General features: G+C 41.1%; 1 non-coding gene across 1 annotated transcript; it reads right to left on the bottom strand.

The window, feature by feature from the left end:
• Positions 1-13,060: 13,060 nt before the first annotated feature.
• LOC130972601 (small nucleolar RNA R71) lies at positions 13,061-13,168 on the bottom strand. Its single transcript, XR_009083760.1, has one exon. It is a non-coding gene; the product is annotated as a small nucleolar RNA R71 (small nucleolar RNA).
• Positions 13,169-13,702: the final 534 nt, after the last annotated feature.

The raw sequence follows: 13,702 nt of genomic DNA, 5'->3' as shown, positions 1-13,702 counted from the left end.
AGAAGCTCAGGAACTAATTGAAATGGTTGCAAACAACCAATTCATGTACACTTCTGAAAGAAATCCTGTGAACAATGGGACAAGTCAGAAGAAAGGAGTTCTTGAGATTGATGCTCTGAATGCCATACTGGCTCAGAACAAGATATTGACTCAACAAGTCAATTTGATTTCTCAAAGTCTGTCTGGAATGCAAAATGCACCTGGCAGTACTAAGGATGCTTCATCTGAGGAAGAAGCTTATGATCCTGAGAACCCTTCAATGGAAGAGGTGAACTACCTAGGAGAACCCTATGGAAACACTTACAATTCTTCATGGAGAAATCACCCAAATTTCTCATGGAAGAATCAAGAGAAACCTCAACAAAGTTTCAACAACAACAATGGTGGAAGAAACAGGTTTAGCAATGGCAAGCCTTTTCCATCATCTTCTCAGCAACAGACAGAGAATTCTAAGCAGAACCCCTCTGACTTAGCAACCATGGTCTCTGATCTAATCAAAACCACTCAAAGTTTCATGACTGAAACAAGATCTTCCATTAGGAATTTGGAAGCACAAGTGGGACAGCTGAGCAAGAAAGTTACTGAACCCCCTCCTAGTACTCTCCCAAGTAATACAGAAGAAAATCCAAAAGGAGAGTGCAAAGCCATAACCATGGCCGAATCTGGAGAGGAAGGGGAGGAAGTGAACGCCACTGAGGAAGACCTCAATGGGCGTGCACTGACCTCCAATGAGTTCCCCAATGAGGAACAATGGGAATCTGAGGCTCAAAATGAGACCATAGAAATTCCATTGGACTTACTTCTGCCTTTCATGAGCTCTGATGAGTATTCCTCCTCTGAAGAGGATGAGTATGTCACTGAAGAGCAAGTTGCTAAATACCTTGGAGCAATCATGAAGTTAAATGACAAGTTATTTGGAAATGAGACTTGGAAGACTGAACCTCCTTTGCTCACCAAAGAACTGAATGACTTGTCTAGGCAGAGGTTACCTCAAAAGAAACAAGATCCTGGGAAGTTTTCAATACCTTGTACCATAGGCACCATGACCTTCAAGAAGGCTCTGTGTGACTTAGGGTCAAGTGTAAACCTCATGCCTCTCTCTGTAATGGAGAAGCTAGGGATCTTTGAGGTACAAGCTGCAAGAATCTCATTAGAGATGGCAGACAACTCAAGAAAACAAGCTCATGGACTTGTAGAGAATGTTTTGGTAAAGGTTGAAGACCAGTACATTCCTACTGATTTCATAGTCCTAGAGACTGGGAAGTGCATGGATGAATCTATCATCCTTGGCAGACCCTTCCTAGCCACAGCAAAAGCTGTGATTGATGTTGATGGAGGTGAATTGATCATTCAAGTGAATGAAGAATCCTATGTGTTTAAGGCTCAAGGATATCCCTCTGTCACCATGGAGAAGAAGCATGAAGAGCTTCTCTCAATTCAGAGTCAAACAGAGCCCCCACAGTCAAACTCTAAGTTTGGTGTTGGGAGGCCACAACCAAACTCTAAGTTTGGTGTTGAACCCCCACATTCAAACTCTAAGTTTGGTGTTGGGAGGTTCCAACATTGCTCTGAGTATCTGTGAGGCTCCATGAGAGCCCTCTGTCAAGCTACTGACATTAAAGAAGCGCTTGTTGGGAGGCAACCCAATGATTATATTTTATATATTTCTCTTTGTTATTTTATGTTTTTTTTTTAGGTTGATGATCATAAGAAGTCACAAAATCCATTGAAAAAGCAAAAACAAAATGAAAAACAGGAAGAAAAACAGCACACCCTGGAGGAAGAAGTTGCTGGCGTTCAAACGCCAGTAAACCTAGCAGTTGGGCGTTTAACGCCTAGTCTGGCACCATTCTGGGCGTTTAACGCCAGAAAGGGGTACCAGACTGGCGTTAAACGCCAGAAAAGGGCAAGAACCTGGCGTTAAATGCCAGGAATGGGCACCAGCCCGGCGTTTAACGCCAGAAATGGCTCAAAACGTGATTTTGAATGCCATTTGGTGCAGGGATGACTTTTCCTTGACACCACAGGATCTGTGGACACCACAGGATCCCCACCAACCCACCACTCTCTCTTCTTCTTCACCCATTCACCAATCACTTCAATACCTCTTCCCCAAAACCCCTTCACCTATCAAATCCCATCTTTCTCTTCACCACTCACATCCATCCTTCATAAAACCCCACCAACCTCACCCTTCAAATTCAAACCACTTTCCCTCCCAAACCCACCCATAATGGCCGAACCCCATCTCCCCTCTCTCCTATAAATACCCTTCTTCATTCCTTCATTTTCACACAACCTAAACACCACTTCCCCCCTCCTTGGCTGAAAACACAAAGCCATCTCCTTCTCCCTTATTTCTTCTTCTTCTACTCTCTTCTTTCTTCTTTTGCTCGAGGACGAGCAAACCTTTTAAGTTTGGTGTGGTAAAAGCGTTGCTTTTTCGTTTTCCATAACCATTTATGGCATCCAAGGCCGGAGAAACCTCTAGAAAGAGGAAAGGGAAGGCAAAAGCTTCCACCTCCGAGTCATGGGAGATGGATAGATTCATCTCAAGGGTGCATCAAGACCACTTCTATGAAGTTGTGGCCTTGAAGAAGGTGATCCCCGAGGTCCCCTTTTCACTCAAAAAGAGTGAATATCCGGAGATCCGCCATGAGATCCGAAGAAGAGGTTGGGAAGTGCTTACCAACCCCATTCAACAAGTCGAAATCTTGATGGTTTAAGAGTTCTATGCCAATGCATGGATCACCAAGAACCATGACCAAAGTGTGAACCCGGATCCAAAGAACTATCTTACTATGGTTCGGGGGAAATACTTGGATTTTAGTCCGGAAAATGTAAGGTTAGCATTCAACTTGCACATGATGCAAGGAGATGAACATCCTTACACTAGAAGGGTCAACTTTGATCAAAGTTGGACCAAGTCCTCACAGTCATATGTGAAGAGGACGCACAATGGAAGAGAGATTCAAGAGGGAAGCCGGTTCAATTGAGAAGGCATGACCTCAAACCCGTGGCTAGAGGATGGTTGGAGTTCATCCAACGCTCAATCATTCCTACTAGCAACCAGTCCGAAGTTACTCTAGACCGGGCCATCATGATTCATAGCATCATGATTGGAGAAGAAGTGGAAGTTCATGAGGTTATAGCCCAAGAACTCTACAAGGTGGCGGACAAGTCTTCCACCTTGGTAAGGTTAGCCTTTCCTCATCTCATTTGTCACCTCTGTTATTCAGTTGGAGTTGACATAGAAGGAGATATCCCCATTGATGAGGACAAGCCCATCACCAAGAAAAGGATGGAGCAAACAAGAGACCCCTCTCATCATGAGATCCCTGAGATACCTCAAGGGATGCACTTTCCTCCACAAGACTATTGGGAGCAAGTAAACACCTCCCTAGGAGAATTGAGTTCCAACATGGGACAACTAAGGGTGGAGCATCAAGAGCATTCCATCCTCCTCCATGAAATTAGAGAAGATCAAAGAATCATGAGAGAGGAGCAACAAAGACAAGGAAGAGACATTGAGGAGCTCAAGCACTCCATAAGACCTTCAAGAGGAAGAACAAGCCGCCATCACTAAGGTGGACCCGTTCTTTAATCTCCTTGTTCTTTATTTCCTTGTTTTTCGAAATTTAGTGCTTATGTTTATCTATGTTTGTGTCTTATGATCATTAGTGTCTATGCCTTAAAGTTATGAATGTCCTATGAATCCATCACCTTTCTTAAGAACTGTTCTTAATTGAAAAAGAAAAGAATTGCATGAATTTTGAATTTTATAACAGTTTAATTATTTTGATGTGGTGGCAACACTTTTGTTCTCTGAATGTATGCTTGAACAGTGCATATGTCTTTTGAATTTGTGGTTCATGAATGTTGGCTCTTGAAAGAATGATGAAAAAGGAGACATGTTACTGAGGATCTGAAAAATCATAAAAATGATTCTTGAAGCAAGAAAAAGCAGTGAATACAAAAAAAAAGGGAAAAGAAGAGGCGAAAAAAAAAACCGAAAAAAAAGGAGAGAAAAAGAAAGAAAAAAGAAAGAAATAAAGTTGTGATCCAAGGCAATAAGAGTGTGCTTAAGAACCCTGGACACCTCTAATTGGGGACTTTAGCAAAGCTGAGTCACAATCTGAAAAGGTTCACCCAATTATGTGTCTGTGGCATGTATGTATCCGGTGGTAATACTGGAAGACAGAGTGCTTTGGGCCACGGCCAAGACTCATAAAGTAGCTGTGTTCAAGAATCATCATACTTAACTAGGAGAATCAAATAACACTATCTGGATTCTGAGTTCCTAAAGAGGCCAATCATTCTGAGTTCCAAGGGATAAAGTGAGATGCCAAAACTATTCAGAAGCAAAAAGCTAAAAGCCCCGCTCATCTAATTAATACTGATCTTCATAGATGTTTTTGGAATTCATTGCATGTCTCTTCTTTTTATCCTATTTGATCTTTAGTTGGTTGGGGACAAGCAACAATTTAAGTTTGGTGTTGTGATGAGCAGATAATTTGTACGCTTTTTGGCATTGTTTTTAGTATGTTTTTAGTGTGATCTAGTTAGTTTTTAGTATATTTTTATTAGTTTTTAATTAAAATTCACTTTTCTGGACTTTACTATGAGTTTGTGTGTTTTTCTGTGATTTCAGGTATTTTTTGGCTGAAATTGAGGGACCTGAGCAAAAATCTGATCCAGAGACTCAAAAGGACTGCAGATGCTGTTGGATTCTGACCTCCCTGCACTCGAAGTGGATTTTCTGGAGCTATAGAAGCCCAATTGGCGCGCTCTCAATGGCGTTGGAAAGTAGACATCCCGGGCTTTCCAGCAATATATGATAGTCCATACTTTGCCCAAGATTTGATGGCCCAAACCGGCGTTCAAAGTCACCTCAAGAAATTCCAGCGTTAAACGCCGGAACTGGCACCTAAATGGGAGTTAAACGCCCAAACTGGCATAAAAGCTGGCGTTTAACTCCAAGAGGAGTCTCTACACGAAAAAGCTTCATTTGCTCAGCCCAAGCACATACCAAGTGGGCCCGGAAGTGGATTTTTATGTCATTTACTCATCTCTGTACACCCTAGGCTACTAGTTTTCTATAAGTAGGACCTTTTACTATTGTATTTGTACAGATCTTGGTAGCCATCTTTAAGTTTTATGCTATCTTAGATCACTGGGAGGCTGGCCATTCGGCCATGCCTAGACCTTGTTCTTATGTATTTTCAACGGTGGAGTTTCTACACACCATAGATTAAGGTGTGGAGCTCTGCTGTACCTCGAGTATTAATGCAATTACTATTGTTCTTCTATTCAATTCCGCTTGTTCTTTGTCCAAGATATCACTTGTTCTTCAACTTGATGAATGTGATGATCCGTGACACTCATCATCATTCTCACTCATGAACAAGGTGACTGACAACCACTCTTGTTCTACAAGCAATCAAGGCTCTAGTGAATATCTCTTGGATTCTTTAACCGGAATCTTCGTGGTATAGGCAAGAACTGATGGCGGCATTCAAGAGAATCCGGAAGGTCTAACCTTGTCTGTGGTATTCTGAGTAGGATTCAATGATTGAATGACTGTGACGTGCTTCAAACTCCTGAGGGCGGGGCGTTAGTGACAGACGCAAAAGAATCACTGGATTCTATTCCGGCCTGATTGAGAACCGACAGATGGATAGCCGTGCCGTGACAGGGTGCGTTGAACATTTCCAATGAGAGGATGGGAGGTAGCCACTGACAACGGTGAAACCCTTGCATAAGCTTGCCATGGAAAGGAGTGAGAAGGATTGGATGAAGACTGTAGGAAAGCAGAGAGACGGAAGGGAAGGCATCTTCATACGCTTGTCTGAAGCTCTCACCAATGATATACATAAGTATCTCTATCTTTATCTTTATGCTTTATTCGTTTATCACTATACCCAATTGAGTCTGCCTGATTGAGATTTACAAGGTGACCATAGCTTGCTTCATAGCAACAATCTCCGTGGGATCGACCCTTACTCGCGTAAGGTTTATTACTTGGACGACCCAGTGCACTTGCTGGTTAGTTGTGCGAAGTTGTGTTTATGCCATGGTAGTGAGCACCAAGTCTTTGGAGCCATTACTAGGGATTAATTTGAGCTGTGAAAAAGTATTGATCACAATTTCGTGCACCAGCCCTCTGTCAAGCTACTGACATTAAAGAAGCGCTTGTTGGGAGGCAACCCAATGTTATATTTTATCTATTTTCTTTTGTTATTTTATGTTTTTTGTAGGTTGATGATCATAAGAAGTCACAAAATCAATTGAAAAAGCAAAAACATAATAAAAAACAGGAAGAAAAACAGCACACCCTGGAGGAAGAACCTACTGGCGTTTAAACGCCAGTAAGGCTAGCAGTTGGGCGTTTAACGCCCAGTCTGGCACCATTCTGGGCGTTTAACGCCAGAAAGGGGGCACCAGACTGGCGTTAAACGCCAGAAAAGGGCAAGAACCTGGCGTTAAACGCCAGAAATGGGCACCAGCCCGGCGTTTAACGCCAGATTTGGCACAAAACGTGTTTTTGCATGCCATTTGGTGCAGGGATGACTTTTCCTTGACACCTCAGGATCTGTGGACCCCACAGGATCCCCACCAACCCACCACTCTCTTTTCTTCTTCACCCATTCACCAATCACCTCAATACCTCTTCCCCAAAAACCCTTCACCTATCAAATCCCATCTTTCTCTTCACCACTCACATCCATCCTTCATAAAACCCCACCTACCTCACCATTCAAATTCAAACCACTTTCCCACCCAAACCCACCCATAATGGCCGAACCCTACCCCTCCCCTCACTCCTATATAAACCCTTCTTCACCCCTTCATTTTCACACAACCTAAACACCACTTCTCCCTCTCTTTGGCCGAACACAAAGCCATTCCCTTCTTCCTCATTTCTTCTTCTTCTACTCTCTTCTTTCTTCTTTTGCTCGAGGACGAGCAAACCTTTTAAGTTTGGTGTGGTAAAAGCATTGCTTTTTGTTTTTCCATAACCATTTATGGCATCCAAGGCCAGAGAAACCTCTAGAAAGAGGAAAGGGAAGGCAAAAGCTTCCACTTCCGAGTCATGGGAGATGGAGAGATTCATCTCAAGGGTGCATCAAGACCACTTCTATGAAGTTGTGGCCTTGAAGAAGGTGATCCCCGAGGTCCCTTTTTCACTCAAAAAGAGTGAATATCCGGAGATCCGACATGAGATTCGAAGAAGAGGTTGGGAAGTTCTCACCAACCCCATTCAACAAGTCGGAATCTTAATGGTTCAAGAGTTCTATGCCAATGCATGGATCACCAAGAACCATGATCAAAGTGTGAACCCGGATCCAAAGAATTGGCTTACTATGGTTCGGGGGAAATACTTGGATTTTAGTCCGGAAAATGTAAGGTTGGCATTCAACTTGCCCATGATGCAAGGAGATGAACATCCTTACACTAGAAGGGTCAACTTTGATCAAAGGTTGGACCAAGTCCTCACTGACATTTGTGAAGAGGGCGCCCAATGGAAGAGAGATTCAAGAGGGAAGCCGGTTCAATTAAGAAGGCATGACCTCAAGCCCGTGGCTAGAGGATGGTTGGAGTTTATCCAACGCTCAATCATTCCCACTAGCAACCGGTCCGAAGTGACTCTAGACCGGGCCATCATGATTCATAGCATCATGATTGGAGAAGAAGTGGAAGTTCATGAGGTTATAGCTCAAGAACTCTATAAGGTGGCGGACAAGTCCTCTACCTTAGCAAGGTTAGCCTTTCCTCATCTCATTTGTCACCTCTGTTATTCAGTTGGAGTTGACATAGAGGGAGACATCCCCATTGATGAGGACAAGCCCATCACTAAGAAAAGGATGGAGTAAACAAGAGACCCTTCTCATCATGAGATCCCTGAGATGCCTCAAGGGATGCACTTTTCTCCACAAGACTATTGGGAGCAAATTAACACCTCCCTAGGAGAATTGAGTTCCAACATGGGACAACTAAGGGTGGAGCACCAAGAACATTCCATCCTCCTCCATGAAATTAGAGAAGATCAAAGAAACATGATAAAGGAGCAACAAAGACAAGGAAGAGACATTGAGGAGCTCAAGCACTCCATAAGACCTTCAAGAGGAAGAACAAGCCGCCATCACTAAGGTGGACCCATTCTTTAATCTCCTTGTTCTTTATTTTCTTGTTTTTCGAAAATTTATGCTTTATGTTTGTCCATGTTTGTGTCTTATGATCATTAGTGTCTTAGTGTCTATGCCTTAAAGTTATGAATGTCCTATGAATCCATCACCTTTCTTAAATAAACAATGTTCTTAATTGAAAAAGAGAAGAATTGCATGAATTTTGAATTTTATAGCAGATTAATTATTTTGATGTGGTGGCAACACTTTTGTTTTCTGAATGTATGCTTAAATAGTGCATATGTCTTTTGAATTTGTGGTTCATGAATGTTGGCTCTTGAAAGAATGATTAAAAAGGAGACATGTTATTGAGGATCTGAAAAATCATAAAAATGATTCTTGAAGCAAGAAAAAGCAGTGAATACAAAAAAAAACGAAAAAAGGGGAGAAAAGAAAACGAAAAAAAAACGAAAAAAAGAAAAAAAAAAGAAAGAAAAAGAAAGAAATAAAGTTGTGATCCAAGGCAAAAAGAGTGTGCTTAAGAACCCTGGACACCTCTAATTGGGGACTTTAGCAAAGCTGAGTCACAATCTGAAAAGGTTCACCCAATTATGTGTCTGTGGCATGTATGTATCCGGTGGTAATACTGGAAAACAGAGTGCTTTGGGCCACAGCCAAGACTCAATAAGTAGCTGTGTTCAAGAATCATCATACTTAACTAGGAGAATCAATGACACTATCTGGATTCTGAGTTCCTAAAGAAGCCAATCATTCTGAATTTCAAAGGATAGAGTGAGATGCCAAAACTGTTCAGGGGCAAAAAGCTAAAAGCCCCGCTCATCTAATTAATACTGATCTTCATAGATGTTTTTGGAATTCATTGCATATTCTCTTCTTTTTATCTTATTTGATTTTCAGTTGCTTGGGGACAAGCAACAATTTAAGTTTGGTGTTGTGATGAGCGGATAATTTGTACGCTTTTTGGCATTGTTTTTAGTATGTTTTTAGTATGATCTAGTTAGTTTTTAGTATATTTTTATTAGTTTTTAGTTAAAATTCACTTTTCTGGACTTTACTATGAGTTTGTGTGTTTTTCTGTGATTTCAGGTATTTTCTGGCTGAAATTGAGGGATCTGAGCAAAAATCTGATCCAGAGACTGAAAAGGACTGCAGATGCTGTTGGATTCTGACCTCCCTTCACTCGAAGTGGATTTTCTGGAGCTACAGAAGCCCAATTGGCGCGCTTTCAACGGCGTTGGAAAGTAGACATCCTGGACTTTCCAGCAATATATGATAGTCCATACTTTGCCCAAGATTTGATGGCCCAAACCGGCATTCAAAGTCACCTTCAGAATTCCCAGCGTTAAACGCCGGAACTGGCACCAAAATGGGAGTTAAACGCCCAAACTAGCATAAAAGCTGGCGTTTAACTCCAAGAATAGTCTCTACACGAAAAATGCTTCATTGCTCAGCCCAAGCACACACCAAGTGGACCCGGAAGTGGATTTTTATGTCATTTACTCATCTCTGTACACCCTAGGCTACTTGTTTTCTATATATAGGACCTTTTACTATTGTATTTTCATCTTTTGATCACTTTAGATCTCTAGATCATCTTTGGACATCTAGTTCTTAGATCAGATCTTGGTTCTTCTGGTTCCCTCTCTGGGACCGAAGCCAATGATCACTCTTGTTCTTATGTATTTTCAACGGTGGAGTTTCTACACACCATAGATTAAGGTGTGGAGCTCTGCTGTACCTCGAGTATTAATGCAATTACTATTGTTCTTCTATTCAATTCCGCTTGTTCTTTGTCCAAGATATCACTTGTTCTTCAACTTGATGAATGTGATGATCCGTGACACTCATCATCATTCTCACTCATGAACAAGGTGACTGACAACCACTCTTGTTCTACAAGAAATCAAAGCTCTAGTGAATATCTCTTGGATTCCTGATAACATGATGCATGGTTGATCGCCTGACAACCGAGTGCTCGCCTGACAAACAAGCCAGCCATTCCGTGAGATCAGAGTCTTCGTGGTATAGGCAAGAACTGATGGCGGCATTCAAGAGAATCCGGAAGGTCTAACCTTGTCTGTGGTATTCTGAGTAGGATTCAATGATTGAATGACTGTGACGTGCTTCAAACTCCTGAGGGTGGGGCGTTAGTGACAGACGCAAAAGAATCACTGGATTCTATTCCGGCCTGATTGAGAACCGACAGATGGATAGCCGTGCCGTGACAGGGTGCGTTGAACATTTCCAATGAGAGGATGGGAGGTAGCCACTGACAACGGTGAAACCCTTGCATAAGCTTGCCATGGAAAGGAGTAAGAAGGATTGGATGAAGACTGTAGGAAAGCAGAGAGACAGAAGGGAAGGCATCTTCATACGCTTGTCTGAAGCTCTCACCAATGATATACATAAATATCTCTATCTTTATCTTTATGCTTTATTCGTTTATCACTATACCCAATTGAGTCTGCCTGACTGAGATTTACAAGGTGACCATAGCTTGCTTCATAGCAACAATCTCCGTGGGATCGACCCTTACTCAAGTAAGGTTTATTACTTGGACGACCCAGTGCACTTGCTGGTTAGTTGTGCGAAGTTGTGTTTATGCCATGGTATTGAGCACCAAGTCTTTGGAGCCATTACCGGGGATTATTTGAATATGGACAAAGTAGTGATCACAATTTCGTGCACCAAGTTTTTGGCGCCGTTGCCGGGGATTATTTGAATATGGACAAAGTAGTGATCACAATTTCGTGCACCAAGTTTTTGGCGCCGTTGCCGGGGATTGTTCGTGTATGGACAACTGACGGTTCATCTTGTTGCTTAGATTAGGTATTTATTTTTTTCGAAATTCTTGAAGATGAATTCTAGAGTTTCATGATGATTTGTTGAAATCTGGCTGGCTGAGAAGCCATGTCTAATCTCATTGGACCGAGGTTTCAACTTATCATCACAGAAGCTTGTTGATTTTTTTTATCAATCTTGCTTTTGGAGCAGTGATCTGCTAAGGCTTGGCTGGCCTCTGGCCATGTCTAGTGTTTTAGACCGAAGCTTTCTTTGAAAGCTTGGCTGGCTGTGAAGCCATGTCTAATTCCTGGACCGGAGTCTTAGACTAGCATTGCACTGATTCCTGAAATTCTCATTAAGAATTTTGATATCTTTTTCCACTTAATTTTCGAAAATCACAAAAAAATTCACAAAATCATAAAAACCAAAAATATTTGATGTTTCTTGCTTGAGTCTAGTGTCTCATCTTAAGTTTGGTGTCAATTGCATGCATTCATTCATGTGTCTTAAGGATCTTCAAGTAATTCTTGATGATTTCTTACTCTGATCTTTGAATTCTTTTGACTTGAGTGTTTATGTGTCTCATATAGTGTCAGTAGTATACAAACTGCTAAGTTTGGTGTCTTGCATGCATTGTTATTTGATTCTTGTTGCATTTTGATTATTAAAAATCCAAAAATATTTTTAATTTGTGTCTTTTCAAGTCAATAATACAAAGAATTGAAGATTCAGAACATACTGCAGAGGAATTATACAAAAAAAGCTGAGCATTCGAAAATGCCCAGTGAAGAAGACAGACTGGCATTTAAACGCCAGCCAGGATACCTGGTTGGGCGTTTAACGCCCAAAAAGGGTGCATTTTGGGCGTTAAACGCCAGAATGGATACCATTCTGGGCGTTTAACGCCAGGATGGCACAAGGGGGAAGATTTTGTTTTCAAAATCAATTTTTTTCAAGTTTTCAAAGTTTTTCAAAATCAAATCTTTTTCAAATCATATCTTTTCAATCAAAAGTTTTCAAAATCAATTTCTTTCCTTTTTTCCAAAGATACTTACTAACAATTAATGATTTGATTGAACATCTCAAAGTTTGTTGCCTTTTCTGTTGAGAAAGGTTTAATGTTTGAATCATATCTTTTCTTGTTAGGCAAGTCATCAATTTTTAAAAAAAATCATATCTTTTAAAATTGTTTTTAAAATCATATCTTTTAAAATTGTTTTCAAATCATATCTTTTTAATCACATCTTTTCAAAATAAGTTTTCAATCAAATCTTTTTAATTTCTAATTTCAAAATCTTTTTCAAAAATCACTTTACTTCTTTCCCACTTTTGTTTTCGAAAATCAATTAGTGTTTTTCAAAATGTTTTCAAAATCTTTTACTTAATTTTCGAAAATTACTTCCCTTCCTCCCACATCCTTCTATTTATGGAGTACTACTCCTTCTTAATGCACAATTCGAACTCTATCTAATCAAGTTCGAATTCTCCTTCTTCTTCCTTCTATTTTTCTTTTCCTCTGACACCTCAAGGAATCTCTATACTGTGACATAGAGGATTCCATATCTTCTTGTTCTCTTCTCTTTCATATGAGCAGGAGCAGAGACAAAGGCATTCTTGTTGAAGCTGACCCTGAACCTGAAAGGACCTTGAAGAGAAAGCTAAGAGAAGCCAAAGCACAACTCTCTTTAGAGGACCTGACCGAATTCTTCAAAGAAGAAGAACTCATGGCAGCCGAAAATAACAACAATGCCAACAATGCAAGGAAGGTGCTGGGTGACTTTACTGCACCTACTCCCGACTTCTATGGGAGAAGCATCTCTATCCCTGCCATTGGAGCAAACAACTTTGAGCTTAAGCCTCAGTTGGTTTCTCTACTGCAACAGAATTGCAAGTTCCATGGACTTCCAATGGAAGATCCACATCAGTTTTTAGCTGAGTTCTTGCAAATCTGTGACACAGTCAAGACTAATGGGGTTGACCCTGAGGTCTACAGACTGATGCTATTCCCTTTTGCTGTAAGAGACAGAGCTAGAATATGGTTGGACTCTCAACCTAAGGATAGCCTGGACTCTTGGGAAAAGCTAGTCAATGCCTTCTTGGCAAAGTTCTTTCCACCTCAAAAATGGAGTAAGCTTAGAGTGGAAGTCCAAACCTTCAGACAGAAGGATGGAGAATCCCTCTATGAAGCTTGGGAAAGATACAAACAATTGATCAGAAAATGTCCTTCTGACATGCTTTCTGAATGGAGCATCATAGGTATTTTCTATGATGGTCTATCTGAACTATCCAAGCTGTCCTTGGATAGCTCTGCTGGAGGATCTCTTCATCTGAAGAAGACGCCTACAGAAGCTCAGGAACTAATTGAAATGGTTGTAAACAACCAATTCATGTACACTTCTGAAAGAAATCCTGTGAACAATGGGACAAGTCAGAAGAAAGGAGTTCTTGAGATTGATGCTCTGAATGCCATACTGGCTCAGAACAAGATATTGACTCAACAAGTCAATTTGATTTCTCAAAGTCTGTCTGGAATGCAAAATGCACCTGGCAGTACTAAGGATGCTTCATCTGAGGAAGAAGCTTATGATCCTGAGAACCCTTCAATGGAAGAGGTGAACTACCTAGGAGAACCCTATGGAAACACTTACAATTCTTCATGGAGAAATCACCCAAATTTCTCATGGAAGAATCAAGAGAAACCTCAACAAAGTTTCAACAACAACAATGGTGGAAGAAACAGGTTTAGCAATGGCAAGCCTTTTCCATCATCT

This window comes from Arachis stenosperma, chromosome 3, assembly GCF_014773155.1.
Source record: "Arachis stenosperma cultivar V10309 chromosome 3, arast.V10309.gnm1.PFL2, whole genome shotgun sequence".
In the NCBI taxonomy this organism is placed as follows: domain Eukaryota; kingdom Viridiplantae; phylum Streptophyta; class Magnoliopsida; order Fabales; family Fabaceae; genus Arachis; species Arachis stenosperma.
The sequence above is the reverse complement of the archived record's forward strand: the minus strand, read 5'-3'. Positions and strand labels throughout refer to the sequence as shown.